General features: G+C 44.0%; 1 pseudogene across 1 annotated transcript; it reads right to left on the bottom strand.

The window, feature by feature from the left end:
* Positions 1-1,680: 1,680 nt before the first annotated feature.
* LOC307216152 (peptidyl-prolyl cis-trans isomerase FKBP2 pseudogene) lies at positions 1,681-2,168 on the bottom strand (annotated as a pseudogene). Its single transcript has one exon. The product of its transcript is annotated as a peptidyl-prolyl cis-trans isomerase FKBP2 pseudogene (transcript).
* Positions 2,169-6,080: the final 3,912 nt, after the last annotated feature.

Below are 6,080 nucleotides of genomic sequence, written 5' to 3'. Positions count from 1 at the left end.
TAAGGTAAATAAGAGGGACGCAGGTGGCGCTGTGGGTTAAAGCCTCAGCGCCTAGGACTTGCCGATCGAAAGGTCGGCGGTTCGAATCCCTGCGGCGGGGTGCACTCCCGCTGCTCGGTCCCAGCGCCTGCCAACCTAGCAGTTCGAAAGCACCTCCGGGTGCAAGTAGATAAATAGGGACCGCTTACCAGCGGGAAGGTAAACGGAGTTTCCGTGTGTGGCTCTGGCTCGCCAGAGCAGCGATGTCACGCTGGCCACGTGACCCGGAAGTGTCTCCGGACAGCGCTGGCCCCTGGCCTCTTGAGTGAGATGGGCGCACAACCCCAGAGTCTGTCAAGATTGGCCCGTATGGGCAGGGGTACCTTTACCTTTACCTTTAAATAAAGAAGACAGCACATTTGGCCCTCATTTCTGTGGAAAACTGAAAAATCAAAGAGTACTAAGTAACTGACAAGTGTCAATTTAGGGCAGGGGTCGGCAACCCACGGCTCCGAAGCCGCATGTGGCCCTTTTTACACCTTTACCGTGGCTCTGGGGCAGATACTAGCGAGGGGAGGAGGCGCACTGTGCGCCCCCACACTCCCCACTGTGGCGGGCGCTGTACTGGCTGTGACGTCGCATGGGGGCGATGTGTGCGTTAGTCACGCACCGTCCCGACATCACCTTCCCGCCCGCTACATTGTAAGGGGCATGTACGCTGGTCACTGCATTGAAAGGGGGCATGTACGCTGGTCACTGTTTTGAAGGGGAGTGAAGAACACACACACAAAAAAAGTTAACTTGTTAATTTAACGTTTATTTCTATGAGGAGGAGTAATTCTGAGGGGTCAAACAAAGAAATAATTTAAAAAGTGACAAAAAAGTTATTTTTATAATGACGAGTTTTGCAGCTCCCAGGTTTTTTTTCTTTGGAAACAGGTCCAAGTGGCTCTTTTTGTCTTAAAGGCTGCAGACCCCTGATTTAGGGTGTGTCTTCACTGCAAATGAACTCACTTCTTTTTGGTGTGGTCCTGCTGTTTCACCGTTTCTGGTTAAATTCTTTGGTAATATACATCTGAGATAGCCTTTGCAGATAACTGAAGCCTAGATGCAATCAATATGTGAGCAGAATTGCAGAGGCAGGTCTTGTCCCTGGTCCTCTGTGGATGGATTGTACCTTGTGCAAAGAGCCTATACATGATTTCTAGGCACGGAGGCTTTGTGCAACAGGTACAATCAACACATGGGAGTTTGTAGTGCTTGGAAAGTTCCTTTTTTTAAAATAAGCAGCTAGTGCTAGTACTAAATGACTTAGGCCCCAGGTATTTCTGAAAGACCAACTTCTTACATACAAACCCTCTCAGGTGTTAAGATAAGCGAAGGGAAGTCGAGTTCCACCACTCTCAGAAGCTCAGACAACAGCATTCTTTCTGTCAGCCCCTAAATTGTGAGATTCCCTCCCTGTATTTGGCAACTTCACTATACAGTTTCCTCATGTGCTGAAGATGCATCTCCCCCCCCCCCCGGTCTGTGCTTTCATTTGGCCCATCAGCAGTGCTTTTTTCTGGGTGGACACAGGGGTACGCATACCCCTAAACATTTTGTGAATCTAAGTTTTGCCTCATTGAGGGGCAATATTTCAATATGAGTAGGAAAATGAGAGTACCCCTAAACATTTTTTTAGAAAAAAACACTGCCCATCAGTGTCAACAAATCCTGAGTTGCGTCTCGAGATTACCTCCTATCCCCGCGTGCCCCCTCCCCCGAAGAGATGTCGCTACAATTCCTGCCTTCGCTCAATCTTCAGCAGCTCAACATTCAAGATTAAGGTTGTGCCACCTGGGATTGTGGGTGGCGCTCCCTGGTCCCCATAACCCAGCTCAGAGGGAATAACCAGCTTTCTCTTCTCACCATCACACATCCCAAGCAGGCCCTGATCCCTTTGATGACTTGTCCGGTTCCCAAGGAGAAGATAAACTCTGTCCCATCCTCCAGCTTGCCCATATAATGCATGTGGAGAACATCACCCTTGCGGGACTTGATGGGGCAGCTGCCCACCTGCTTCCTGACTCCAATCTGGAGCTTCCGTTTGCCTTCCATGCCCAGCACTAGTGAGAAGACCGCACACAGTGTGAGAGCGAGTAAAGTTGCTCCCTGGCTCACTTGCATCGTAGAAACTCCTCTCCTTTACTCAATGGATACCACCCCCTCTCAAGATGCATCTCTTTACATTGGCATTTGACTTATCAGATGTATATTTTTAGGATTTACCTTTGCTTGTGATTACAATTTACTTTAAACTGTCTCTAATGTTGCATTTTAAGTTGATGTGATCCACCATGGGTGAAGGGCAGGTAATAAGCCAAACTGTTATTGTTATTATTAATTCAAGTTAATTGTACCAAACTAATTCATTTCAAAGGGACACGGGTGGCACTGTGGGTTAAACCACAGAGCCTAGGACTTGCCAATCAGAAGGTCGCAGTTCAAATCCCCGCAATGGGGTGAGCTCCCGTTGCTCGGTCCCTGCTCCTGCCAACCTAGCAGTTCAAAAGCACGTCAAAGTGCAAGTAGATAAATAGGTACTGCTCCGGCGGGAAGGTAAATGGCGTTTCAGTGCGCTGCTCTGGTTCGCCAGAAGCGGCTTAGTCCGGAAGCTGTACGCTGGCTCCCTCGGCCAATAAAGCGAGATGAGCGCCGCAACCCCAGAGTCGGCCACTACTGGACCTAATGGTCAGGGGTCCCTTTACCTTTACCTAATTCATTTCAAGCACTGGGAATCTGACAGCAGGACCTTTCACCGTGATCTACTCCTCTCTCCCTTCTCTAGACATTGCTTGTACATAGATTTTAGACATCTGCACAGGACTTGTCTGATCCGTAATTACAATCCTATGATCCCAAATTGTGTTAATTTTTAGCAATGCAGATTTCCCGAGGGATGCCTGACTATGGTTTCAGTTTTCTTTTATCCTCCTAGAACCATTCTCCCAATGCACCACTTCTTCATACTTTACTCATTGATGAAATTTCACACAATTATGTATTCTTTTTCTATACTTCCGTTTTGACCTTGTAGACTATTGGTGGAAAATTGGAGCAAGAGCAGAAACAAATTAAAATTAAACTGATGAGCATGCATCACAACCTTCAGTTGTATTTCTTTTATATTCCCTCTGCCACCTGAAGCATGTTCGCATTTCCAACCCAGTAGAATGAAATCTGAAATTAGAGGTGATTTAAAGATTCAAAAGAGCTCTCTCCCTCCTACACAAGTGCATGCAATTTGAATTGCATCTGCATGAAGGAATGCAGAGTGAAAATGGGATATAATTGCTGGGGATATTTTCTGAATTGTAGGTGGGAAGACTATGGTTTCCATAGAAATAATGTCACAGGTGTTAGGAACTCCTGCACTAAAAAGAATCAGCAATTTATTATTAATATTTGGGGATGGTTTCTTTTCTTAAAAACACACAACACAGTGTTATGATTTATGACCAAGTAAATTAAATTGACTTACTTGTTGCACTACTGTTTGGCTATGATTTAGCTAAAACTGGGGGGTGGGGGTGGAGTGCAGCATTTGGCCTTGTAGATCTCATGAAGCCCCTCCTATCTTTCTCCCCATACTTCAAGCACCATTAACTGCTATTGTAACTCCTTTTATGGATCTTTTACAGATTCCTCTGTGACTCATATTAGCTAAAAACATTTTCCATGGAGAACCAGCTTCAGCCCAGCCATTCTGTGTTGTACCCCTCTCTGTACCTTGACACTGTCTGGGAATCATGAAGAAGACCAATTTAACTGAGCATCTAAATTCTCCACCATTATCACAAGGATTAAACCCACAATAGGAAAGCCCAATGGATTGGTAGCTGCTACCAACTACTGAATATAGATTAGCTTGGCAAAAAGTCACAAGACAAGGATGTGGGATGAGATATTATATAGTGTTTGGATTCTCCTTGGATCAATCACACCAGCTGCACTTTAAACAAGCTGATTTATTAACAAAATATATAGATCATGGTATTGCAGCCAATACAGATAAACAGTAAAAGGTTGTTCTAGCTTCTAATCTTGCCTGATTAAGATAGGCAGGTAGCTTCTTTTAGGTGCTACAGCATTAGCTGAGCCAAGAATGAGCAGCTACTTTCTCTCTATCCTCCCGGCAGATGAACAGCATGCACTGCATGAAACTTCACCTGCTAACTCCAATGCAAGATTCCTAGTGCAGGACTTAGCTAAGCATTTACAGATCTTTGCCTGTGAAATTGACACAGGGGCCTAAATTGCATTGGGATGTTGGCAGTGGTGAAACAAAGGTCACAAAGGTCAATCTTGATTGCCCATTGAAGGAGGAAGGATGGCAGGAAGGAACACTGGGGCCTTCGGTTGCAGCAGAAGGTCAAGCTAAACATATTAGGCATTTTCTATAATTTAACCCTAAACCTCCCAACTCTCTGTGACACATTCCGAAACACATTATTGGAACTTTGGTGGTGGCTTTCTGGTCCTCAAATACTCTTCTGGCTGGCACCATCAAATCTTCTGCCAGTTTACAATGACAAGCATGGAGGGCTAGCAGCATCCCGTTTGTCTTTTACTCTCTTTAACAAGGCAGTCTAGCTATTGTTCCTAGAACAGCCACAAGAGCTAAAAAAAGGGGGGGGAAGCACTTACAAATTGAGCATTACTATTTCCAGCAACTTATTTCATTTATTTATTTATTTATTTCATAAAATTTGTGCACCACTTGATTGTAAAAGACTTCAAAGTGGTTTACAAAAGATAAAACAGTAAACAACAACTCCTCTACTTTAAAATATACAACTACTAATTCAGATTAAACTTATGCTTAGGATCAGTTACACTTAGAAGCTGATAGTAGTTTGTGTATAAACAGAGCAATTTTCTTGAACAGATCTCTGGTTCTTCCCATTCTGTTGTTTTCCTCTATTTCTTTGCATTGCTCATTTAAGAAGGCCTTCTTGTCTCTCCTTGTTACCTTTTGGAAATCTGCATTCAGTTTCCTGCATCTTTCACTATCTCCCTCGCATTTTGCTTACCTTCTCTCCCCCGCTATTTGTGAGGCCTCGTTGGACAGCCACTTTGCTTTCTTGCATTTCTTTTTCATTGGGATGGTTTTCATTGCTGCCTCCTGTATAATGTTATGAGCCTCCACCCATAGTTCTTCAGGCACTCTGTCCAGCAAATCTAAATCCTTAAACCTGTTCCTCACTTCCACTGTGTATTCATAAGGGATTTGGTTTAGATTGCATCTTACCGGCCCAGTGATTTTTCCTACTTTCTTCAGTTTAAGCTTGAATTTTGCTATAAGAAGCTGATGATCTGAGCCACAATCAGCTCCAGGTCTTGTTTTTGCTGACTGTATAGAGCTTCTCCATCTTTGGCTGCAGAGAATATAATCAATTTGATTTCGATGCTGCCCATCTGGTGATGTCCATGTGTAGAGTCGTCTCTTGTGTTGTTGGAAAAGCGTGTTTGTGATGACCAGCTTGTTCTCTTGACAGAACTCTATTAGCCTTTGCCCTGCTTCGTTTTGATCTCCAAGGCCAAACTTGCCAGTTGTTCCTTTTATCTCTTGGTTCCCTACTTTAGCATTCCAATCCCCTATAATGAGAAGAACATCCTTCTTTGGTGTCACTTCTATAAGGTCTTGTAAGTCTACATAGAATTGGTCAATTTCAGTTTCTTCAGCACCAGTAGTTGGTGCATAAACTTGGATTACTGTGATGTTAAAAGGTCTGCCTTGGATTCGTATTGAGATCATTCTATCATTTTTGAGATTGCATCCCAGTACAGCTTTCGCCACTCTATTGTTGACTATGAGGGCCACTCCATTTCTTTTACGGGTTTCTTGCCCACAGTAGTAGATATGATAGTCATCCGAACTGAATTCGCCCATTCCCGTCCATTTTTGTTCACTGATACCCAGGATGTCAATATTTATTCTTGCCATCTCATTTTTGACCACATCCAACTTACCCAGGTTCATGGTTCTTACATTCCAGGTTCCTATGCAATATTTTTCTTTACAGCATTGGACTTTCCTTTCGCTTCCATGCATATCC

This window comes from Podarcis cretensis (genome assembly GCF_951804945.1).
Source record: "Podarcis cretensis genome assembly, chromosome: 5".
In the NCBI taxonomy this organism is placed as follows: Eukaryota; Metazoa; Chordata; class Lepidosauria; order Squamata; family Lacertidae; genus Podarcis; species Podarcis cretensis.
This window is presented reverse-complemented; position numbering and strand designations above follow the sequence as displayed.